This window comes from Pseudophryne corroboree, chromosome 6 (assembly GCF_028390025.1).
Source record: "Pseudophryne corroboree isolate aPseCor3 chromosome 6, aPseCor3.hap2, whole genome shotgun sequence".
Classification (NCBI taxonomy): Eukaryota; Metazoa; Chordata; class Amphibia; order Anura; family Myobatrachidae; genus Pseudophryne; species Pseudophryne corroboree.
Genome location: NC_086449.1, coordinates 442,614,798 through 442,624,797, shown reverse-complemented (window position 1 = coordinate 442,624,797; position 10,000 = coordinate 442,614,798). Strand labels below are relative to the sequence as shown.

General features: G+C 49.9%; 1 protein-coding gene across 3 annotated transcripts in view; it reads right to left on the bottom strand.

The window, feature by feature from the left end:
• GRAMD4 (GRAM domain containing 4) overlaps positions 1–10,000 on the bottom strand; it is a 349,985-nt gene that overhangs the window by 40,756 nt on the left and 299,229 nt on the right. The window lies entirely within an intron of this gene.

Here is a 10,000-nt window from a genome sequence, read left to right as displayed (position 1 = left end):
GCTCCGCAGGAGACATGGGCACTCTAAAGACTTTAGAATGGGTGTGCACTGGCTCCTCCCTCTATGCCCCTCCTCCAGACCTCAGTTAGAGAAACTGTGCCCAGAGGAGACAGACAGTACGAGGAAAGGATTTTTGTTAATCTAAGGGCAAGATTCATACCAGCCCACACCATCCACACCGTATAACATGGAATATATGAACCAGTTAACAGTATGAAACAAACAGCATCAGTACGAGACTGATCAAAACTGTAACATAACCCTTATGTAAGCAAAAACTATATACAAGTCTTGCAGAAAGTATTCCGCACTGGGACGGGCGCCCAGCATCCTCTATGGACTAGGATAAAAAGATTTACCGGTAGGTTTAAAATCTTATTTTCTCTTACGTCCTAGAGGATGCTGGGAACTACGTAAGGACCATGGGGATTATACCAAAGCTCCCAACCGGGCGGGAGAGTGCGGATGACTCTGCAGCACCGAATGAGCAAACATGAGGTCCTCATCAGCCAGGGTATCAAACTTGTAGAATTTTGCAAAAGTGTTTGAACCCGACCAAGTAGCTGCTCGGCACAGCTGTAATGCCGAGACGCCTCGGGCAGCCGCCCAAGAAGAGCCCACCTTCCTAGTGGAATGGGCCTTTACCGAATTTGGAACCGGCAATCCAGCCGTAGAATGAGCCTGCTGAATCGTGTTACAGATCCAGCGGGCAATAGTCTGCTTAGAAGCAGGGGCGCCAACCTTGTTGGCTGCATACAGGACAAACAGTGCCTCTGTTTTCCTAACCCGAGCCGTCCTGGCTACATAAACTTTTAAGGCCCTGACTACATCAAGAGACTTGGAATCCTCCCAGTCCCCCGTAGCCACAGGCACCACAATAGGTTGGTTCATATGAAACGTTGAAACCACCTTAGGCAGAAATTGAGGACGAGTCCTCAACTCTGCTCTATCCACATGGAAAATCAGATAGGGGCTTTTGTGAGACAAAGCCGCCAATTCGGACACCCGCCTCGCAGATGCCAAGGCTAACAACATGACCACTTTCCAAGTGTGAAATTTCAACTCAACTGTTTGAAGAGGTTCAAACCAGTGTGACGTAAGAAACTGTAACACCACGTTAAGGTCCCATGGTGCCACTGGGGGCACAAAAGAAGGCTGGATGTGCAGCACTCCCTTTACAAAAGTCTGGACTTCTGGGAGAGAAGCCAATTCCTTCTGAAAGAATATAGATAAGGCCGAAATCTGTACCTTAATGGAGCCTAACTTCAGGCCCATATCCACTCCTGTCGGTAGAAAATGGAGAAAACGACCCAGGTGGAATTCCTCCGTAGGAGCATTCTTGGCTTCACACCAAGAAACATACTTCCTCCAGATACGGTGATAATGTTTCGCCGTCACCTCATTCCTAGCCATTATCAGAGTAGGGATGACTTCCTCCGGAATACCTTTCCCAGTTAGGATTCGGTGTTCAACCGCCATGCCGCCAAACGTAACCGCGGTAAGTCTTGGAACACGCAGGGCCCCTGCTGCAACAGGTCCTCCCTGAGAGGAAGAGGCCATGGATCTTCTGTGAGCATCTCCTGAAGATCTGAGTACCAGGCCCTTTGAGGCCAATCTGGAACAATGAGTATTGTCTGCACTCTTTTTCTTCTTATGGATTCTCAATATTTTGGAGATGAGAGGAAGAGGAGGGAATACATAGACCGACTGAAACACCCATGGTGTCACCAGGGCGTCTACCGCTACTGCCTGAGGGTCCCTTGACCTGGCACAATACCTCCGAAGCTTCTTGTTGAGGTGTGACGCCATCATGTCTATTTGAGGAAGTCCCCAAAGACTTGTTATCTCTGCAAAAACTTCCTGATGAAGTCCCCACTCTCCTGGATGGAGATCGTGTCTGCTGAGGAAGTCTGCTTCCCAGTTGTCCACTCCCGGAATGAAGACTGCTGACAGAGCGCTTACGTGATTTTCCGCCCAGCGCAGAATCCGGGTGGCTTCCGCCATTGCCACTCTGCTCCTTGTCCCGCCTTAGCGGTTTGCATGAGCCACGGCTGTGACGTTGTCTGATTGAATCAGAACCGGTAGGTTGCGAAGAAGATTCTTTGCATGTCGTAGGCCGTTGTATATGGCCCTTAATTCCAGTATGTTCATGTGTAGACAAGCCTCCTGGCTTGACCATGTTCCCTGAAAATTTTTTCCTCGTGTGACTGCTCCCCATCCTCGGAGGCTCGCGTCCGTGGTCACCAGAACCCAGTCTTGAATGCCGAACCTGCGACACTCTAGAAGGTGAGCACTCCGCAGCCACAGGAAAGACACCCTGAAAGACACAACAGGAAAGACACCCTGGCCCTGGGGGACAGGCTTATTTTCTGATGAATTTGAAGATGGGACCCGGACCACTTGTCCAGAAGGTCCCACTGAAATGTCCTCGCATAAAACCTGCCGAAGGGGATGGCCTCGTAAGTCGCCACCATCTTTCCTAGTACTCGAGCGCATTGATGGACTGACACTCTTTTCGGTTTTAACAGGACTCTGACCATGTCCTGGAGTTTCTGGCCTTTTTCCATCGGGAGAAAAACCCTCTTTTGTTCCGTGTCCAGAATCATGCCGAAGAAAGATAGCCGAGTAGTTGCAACCAACTGTGACTTTGGTAGATTCAGAATCAAGCCATGTTGCTGCAGCACTCTCAGGGAGAGCGACACGCTTTTCAGCAACTGATCTCTCGATCTCGCTTTTATCAGGAGATCGTCCAAGTACGGGATAATTGTGACTGCCTGCCTGCGCAGGAGCACCATCATTTCCGCCATTACCTTGGTGAAAATCCTCGGGGCCGCGGAAAGCCCAAACGGCAACGTCTGAAACTGGTAATGACAGTCCTGTACAGCGAATCTCAGGTACGCCTGATGAGTGGTATATATGGGGACATGAAGGTATGCATCCTTTATGTCTAGTGACACCATAAAATCCCCCCTTCCAGGCTGGAGATAACCACCCGGAGCGATTCCATCTTGAATTTGAACTTTTTCAAGTACAGGTTTAGGGATTTTAGATTTAGAATGGGCCTGACTGAGCCATCCGGTTTCGGAACCACAAACAGGGTTGAATAGTACCCCTTCCCCTGTTGAACTAGGGGAACCTTGACAATCACTTGCTGTTGATACAGCTTTTGAATTGCAGCTAAAACTATCTCCCTCTCTGGGGGAGAAGCTGGGAAAGCAGATTTGAAAAATCGGCGCGGGGGCACCTCTTCGAATTCCAGCTTGTATCCTTGGGATACAATTTCCATCGCCCAAGGATCCACGTCTGATTGAACCCAGACGTGGCTGAAGAGTCGAAGACGTGCCCCCACCGGGGCGGACTCCCTCAGTGGAGCCCCAGCGTCATGCGGTGGATTTAGTAGAAGCCGGGGAGGACTTCTGCTCCTGGGAACTAGCCGTAGCAGGCATTCTTTTCCCTCTACCCTTACCTCTGGCGAGGAAGGAAGAGCCCCGACGTCTTCTGGACTTATGCGACCGAAAGGACTGCATCTGCTATTGTGGTGTTCTCTTTTGCTGTGGGGGAACATAAGGTAAAAAAGTAGATTTACCAGCGGTAGCTGTGGAAACCAGGTCCGCGAGACCTTCCCCAAATAAAACCTCACCCTTGTAAGACAACACTTCCATATGTCTCTTTGAGTCGGCATCACCCGTCGATTGGCGGGTCCACAGGGCTCGCCTAGCAGAAATCGCCATGGCGTTGGCTCTCGAACCTAGCAGCCCAACGACTCTGAGCGTCTCTCATATATAGGACTGCGTCTTTAATGTGACCCAAGGTCAATAAAATGGTATCCCTATCTAGGGTATCAATGTCAGCTGACAAGGTATCTATCCACGCTGCTACAGCGCTACAAACCCAAGCCGACGCTATTGCTGGTCTGAGCAAGGCACCCGTATGTGTATAAATTGATTTTAAGGTAGTCTCCTGTCTGCGATCAGCAGGAACCTTGAGGGCCGCCGTGTCTGGAGACGGTAGGGCCACCTTTTTGGACAAGCGCGTTAAAGCCTTGTCCACCCTGGGCGAGGATTCCCACCGTAACCTGTCCTGTGCCGGGAAAGGATACGCCATAAGAATTCTCTTGGGAATCTGCAGTTTCTTGTCTGGAGTTTCCCAAGCTTTTTCAAATAACTCATTCAGCTCATGAGATGGCGGAAAGGTTACCTCAGGTTTCCTTTCCTTAAACATGCATACCCTCGTGTCAGGGACAGAGGGGTCATCTGTGATATGCAAAACATCTTTTATTGCAATAATCATATAATGAATACTTTTGGCCACCCTGGCCTCATCGTAGTCGACACTGGAGTCAGAATCCGTGTCGGTATCCGTGTCTGCTATTTGGGACAGTGGACGTTTCTGAGACCCTGAAGGGCCCTGTGACACAGTAAAAGCCATGGACTGACTCCCTGTTCTATCCCTGGACTCTGCTTTGTCCAATCTCTTATGTAATAAAGACACATTTGCATTTAAAACATTCCACATATCCAACCAATCAGGTGTCGGCGTTGCCGACGGAGACACCACAATCATCTGCTCCACCTCCTCCTTAGATGAGCCTTCCGCTTCAGACATGCCGACACACTCGTACCGACACCCCACACACTCAGGGATATATCTATAAGGAGACAGTCCCCCAATAAGGCCCTTTGGAGAGACAGAAAGAGTATGCCAGCACACACCCAGCGACACCAGACACCGTAAAAAAATCCCAGTAGTACAGCGCTTTTATATAAATAATAAGAATTTACTTACCGATAATTCTATTTCTCATAGTCCGTAGTGGATGCTGGGAACTCCGTAAGGACCATGGGGATTAGCGGCTCCGCAGGAGACTGGGCACAAAAGTAAAAGCTTTAGGACTACCTGGTGTGCACTGGCTCCTCCCCCCATGACCCCCCTCCAAGCCTCAGTTAGGATACTGTGCCCGGACGAGCGTACACAATAAGGAAGGATTTTGAATCCCGGGTAAGACTCATACCAGCCACACCAATCACACCGTACAACCTGTGATCTGAACCCAGTTAACAGCATGATAACAGAGGAGCCTCTGAAAAGATGGCTCACAACAATAACAACCCGATTTTTGTAACAATAACTATGTACAAGTATTGCAGACAATCCGCACTTGGGATGGGCGCCCAGCATCCACTACGGACTACGAGAAATAGAATTATCGGTAAGTAAATTCTTATTTTCTCTGACGTCCTAGTGGATGCTGGGAACTCCGTAAGGACCATGGGGATTATACCAAAGCTCCCAAACGGGCGGGAGAGTGCGGATGACTCTGCAGCACCGAATGAGAGAACTCCAGGTCCTCCTCAGCCAGGGTATCAAATTTGTAGAATTTAGCAAACGTGTTTGCCCCTGACCAAGTAGCTGCTCGGCAAAGTTGTAACGCCGAGACCCCTCGGGCAGCCGCCCAAGATGAGCCCACCTTCCTTGTGGAATGGGCTTTTACAGATTTAGGCTGTGGCAGGCCTGCCACAGAATGTGCAAGTTGAATTGTACTACAAATCCAACGAGCAATAGTCTGCTTAGAAGCAGGAGCACCCAGCTTATTGGGTGCATACAGGATAAACAGTGAGTCAGATTTCCTGACTCCAGCCGTCCTGAAAACATATATTTTCAGGGCCCTGACTACGTCCAGCAACTTGGAGTCCTCCAAGTCCCTAGTAGCCGCAGGCACCACAATAGGCTGGTTCAAGTGAAATGCTGAAACCACCTTAGGGAGAAATTGAGGACGAGTCCTCAATTCTGCCCTGTCCGTATGAAAAATTAGGTAAGGGCTTTTATAGGATAAAGCCGCCAATTCTGAGACACGCCTGGCTGAAGCCAGGGCTAACAACATTACCACTTTCCAAGTGAGATATTTTAAGTCCACAGTGGAGAGTGGTTCAAACCAATGTGATTTTAGGAAACCCAAAACTACATTGAGATCCCAAGGTGCCACTGGAGGCACAAAAGGAGGCTGTATATGCAGTACCCCCTTGACAAACGTCTGAACTTCAGGAACTGAAGCCAGTTCTTTCTGGAAGAAAATCGACAGGGCCGAAATTTGAACCTTGATGGACCCTAATTTTAGGCCCATAGACAGTCCTGTTTGCAGGAAATGTAGGAAACGACCCAGTTGAAATTCCTCTGTAGGGGCCTTCCTGGCCTCGCACCACGCAACATATTTACGCCAAATCCGGTGATAATGTTGCACGGTTACATCCTTCCTGGCCTTGATCAGGGTAGGGATGACTTCATCCGGAATGCCTTTTTCCTTCAGGATCCGGCGTTCAACCGCCATGCCGTCAAACGCAGCCACGGTAAGTCTTGGAACAGACAGGGTCCCCGCTGAAGCAGGTCCTTTCTTAGAGGTAGAGGCCACTTCTCTGTGAGCATCTCTTGAAGTTCCGGGTACCAAGTCCTTCTTGGCCAATCCGGAGCCACGAGTATAGTCCTTACTCCTCTCCTTCTTATGATCCTCAGTACCTTGGGTATGAGAGGAAGAGGAGGGAACACATACACTGACTGGTACACCCACGGTGTTACCAGAGCGTCCACAGCTATTGCCTGAGGGTCCCTTGACCTGGCGCAATACCTGTCCAGTTTTTTGTTGAGGCGGGACGCCATCATGTCCACCTTTGGTTTTTCCCAACGGTTCACAATTATGTGGAAGACTTCTGGGTGAAGTCCCCACTCCCCCGGATGGAGGTCGTGTCTGCTGAGGAAGTCTGCTTCCCAGTTGTCCACTCCCGGAATGAACACTGCTGACAGTGCTATCACATGATTTTCTGCCCAGCGAAGAATCCTTGCAACTTCTGTCATTGCCCTCCTGCTTCTTGTGCCGCCCTGTCTGTTTACGTGGGCGACTGCCGTGATGTTGTCTGACTGGATCAGCACCGGCTGACCTTGAAGCAGAGGTCTTGCTAGGCTTAGAGCATTGTAGATGGCCCTTAGCTCCAGGATATTTATGTGGAGTGATGTTTCCAGGTTTGACCACAAGCCCTGGAAATTTCGTCCCTGTGTGACTGCTCCCCAGCCTCTCAGGCTGGCATCCGTGGTCACCAGGACCCAGTCCTGAATGCCGAATCTGCGGCCCTCTAGAAGATGAGCACTCTGCAACCACCACAGGAGAGACACCCTTGTCCTTGGTGACAAGATTATCCGCCGATGCATCTGAAGATGCGACCCGGACCATTTGTCTAGCAGATCCCACTGGAAGGTTCTTGCGTGGAATCTGCCGAATGGGATTGCTTCGTAAGAAGCCACCATCTTTCCCAGGACCCTTGTGCATTGATGCACTGAGACTTGGCCTGGTTTTAGGAGATTTCTGACTAGTTCGGATAACTCCCTGGCTTTCTCCTCCGGGAGAAACACCTTTTTCTGGACTGTGTCCAGGATCATCCCTAGGAATAGGAGTCGGGTAGTCGGGATCAGCTGAGATTTTGGAATATTGAGAATCCAACCGTGCTGGCGCAGCACTACCTGAGATAGTGCTACCCCGACTTCCAACTGTTCCCTGGATCTTGCCCTTATCAGGAGATCGTCCAAGTAAGGGATAACTAAAACTCCCTTCCTTCGAAGGAGTATCATCATTTCGGCCATTACCTTGGTAAAGACCCGGGGTGCCGTGGACAATCCAAACGGCAGCGTCTGAAACTGATAATGACAGTTCTGTACCACAAACCTGAGGTACCCTTGGTGAGAAGGGCAAATTGGGACATGTAGGTAAGCATCTTTGATGTCCAGAGACACCATATAGTCCCCATCTTCCAGGTTTGCAATCACTGCTCTGAGTGACTCCATCTTGAATTTGAACCTTTGTATGTAAGTGTTCAAGGATTTTAGGTTTAAAATTGGTCTCACCGAGCCGTCCGGCTTCGGTACCACAAATAGTGTGGAATAGTACCCCTTTCCCTGTTGTAGGAGGGGTACCTTGATTATCACCTGCTGGGAATACAGCTTGTGAATGGCATCCAATACTGCCTCCCTGTCTGAGGGAGACGTCGGTAAAGCAGACTTTAGAAAACGGCGAGGGGGAGACGTCTCAAATTCCAATTTGTACCCCTGAGATGCCACCTGAAGGATCCAGGGGTCCACTTGCTAGTGGGCCCACTGCGCACTGAACTTCTTGAGACGGGCCCCCACCGTGTCTGCTTGTAAAGCCCCAGCGTCATGCTGAGGACTTTGCGGAGGCGGGAGAGGGCTTTTGTTCCTGGGAACTGGCTGTATGTTGTAGCCTTTTCCTCTCCCTCTGCCACGGGGCATAAATGAGGCGCCTTTTGTCCGCTTGCCCTTATGGGGCCGAAAGGACTGCGCCTGATAATACGGCGTCTTCTTAGGTTGAGAAGCTACCTGGGGTAAAATGTGGATTTTCCAGCAGTTGCCGTGGCTACCAGGTCTGATAGACCTACCCCAAATAACTCCTCCCCCTTATAAGGCAATACTTCCATGTGCCTTTTAGAATCCGCATCACCTGACCACTGCCGCGTCCATAAACCTCTTCTAGCAGAAATGGACAGCGCGCTAACTCTTGATGCCAGTCGGCAAATATCCCTCTGTGCATCACGCATATATAGAAATGCATCCTTCAAATGCTCTATAGTCAGTAATATACTGTCCCTATCTAGGGTATCAATATTTTCAGTCAGGGAATCCGACCACGCCAGGCCCGCACTGCACATCCAGGCTGAGGCGATTGCTGGTCGCAGTATAACACCCGTGTGAGAGTATATACATTTTAGGATATTCTCCAGCTTTCTATCGGCAGGTTCCTTTAGGGCGGCCGTATCAGGAGAGGGTAGTGCTACCTGTTTTGACAAACGTGTGAGCGCTTTATCCACCCTAGGGGGTGTTTCCCAACGTGCCCTATCCTCTGGCGGGAAAGGGTACGATGCCAATAACCTTTTAGGAATTATCAGTTTTTTATCGGGGGAAACCCACGCCTCATCACACACTTCATTTAATTCCTCGGATACAGGAAAAACTACAGGCAGTTTTTTCTCACCAAACATAATACCCTTTTTAGTGGTACTTGTATTATCAGAGATATGCAATACATTTTTAATTGCTTCAATCATGTAACGGTGTGGCCCTAGTGGAAGTCACGTTTGTCTCATCATCGTCGACACTGGAGTCAGTATCCGTGTCTGTGTCTGCCATTTGAGGTAACGGGCGTTTTAAAGCCCCTGATGTTTGAGACCCTTGGACAGGCACAAGCTGAGTAGCCGGCTGTCTCATGTCGTCAACTGTCTGTCGTAACGAGCTGACACTGTCACGCAATTCTTTCCATAAGCTCATCCACTCAGGTGTCGACTCCCCAGGGGGTGACAACTGTATAATAGGCAATTGCTCCGCCTCCATCTCATTTTCCTCCTCAAACATGTCGACACAATCGTACCGACACACCGCACACACACAGGGAATGCTCTGATAGAGGACAGGACCCCACTAGCCCTTTGGGAAGACAGAGGGAAAGTATGCCAGCACACACCAGAGCGCTATATATAAACAGGAATACCACTATAAAATGTGCTTTTCCTTTATAGCTGCTGTTAGTATCAAAACTGCGCCAAATTAGTGCCCCCCCTCTCTTTTTTACCCTTTTCTGTAGTGCAGGACTGCAGGGGAGAGTCAGGGAGACGTCCTTCCAGCGGAGCTGTGATGGAAAATGGCGCCTGTGTGCTGAGGAGATAGGCTCCGCCCCCTTCTCGGCGGCCTTTTCTCCCGCTTTTTTGTAAGTTCTGGCAGGGGTTAAAATACATCCATATAGCCATGGGGGTTATATGTGGTGTATTTATGCCAGCCAAGGTGTTTTACATTGCTGCTCAGGGCGCCCCCCCCTAGCGCCCTGCACCCTCAGTGACCGGAGTGTGAAGTGTGCCTGAGTAACAATGGCGCACAGCTGCAGTGCTGTGCGCTACCTTGTTGAAGACCGATGTCTTCTGCCGCCGATTTTTCCGGACCTCTTCTTGCTTCT